A 605-nucleotide genomic window follows, 5' to 3' on the forward strand; every position below is an offset into this window, starting at 1 on the left:
AAAGAACTTAAGATGGAAAGATTTGGAATTCTTACTTTTGAAAAATATACAGGATTAGTAGATTTTTCTTAAAACTTGCAGCATGTAATATTGTATTTGTCAATCACAATTAATGTAAATGAAAAATAATATATATAATCTTATCAGTTTTTAAGAATTTCCAACAGCTCATCTTTTTTTCTTCTTCTCCAATGCACGTTTCTTACATGCTTCTTCACATCTGTGATACAGATACACCACTGATTTTCTGGTACCCTTGCTTGCAGGCCCTGATTCATGACAATTCAGTAATACTCATCATACCCTCTAATTATGCTTCTTACACTTAATGCAAGTAAAACAGGTTAGGAATTGCAGAAAATCAGTAGACCTGCACCAAGCTCATTAAGGGGACTGTCCCAGAGCAGGGGGGCGGGGGGGTTGAGGGTCTTTTGGAGTTTGCTTGCCCATGGAATATGCGTATGAATGAAGAAACTACCAAACAACCTAAGAGTATAAGCACCAGCAGATGAACTACAAATGCAGGTAATTAGTGCCAGCTACATCTGTATGGCCTTTGCTTTTTGCAAACATGCATATGGCATTTGTCCATAAAAGTTGTGAAG

General features: G+C 36.9%; 1 protein-coding gene across 1 annotated transcript in view; it reads left to right on the forward strand.

The window, feature by feature from the left end:
- The window catches only part of LOC119581825 (leukocyte elastase inhibitor-like), a gene marked incomplete at its 5' end in the record, with an annotated part of 33,378 nt that overhangs the window by 7,300 nt on the left and 25,473 nt on the right, over positions 1-605 (forward strand).

This window comes from Penaeus monodon, chromosome 15 (assembly GCF_015228065.2).
Source record: "Penaeus monodon isolate SGIC_2016 chromosome 15, NSTDA_Pmon_1, whole genome shotgun sequence".
Taxonomy (NCBI): domain Eukaryota; kingdom Metazoa; phylum Arthropoda; class Malacostraca; order Decapoda; family Penaeidae; genus Penaeus; species Penaeus monodon.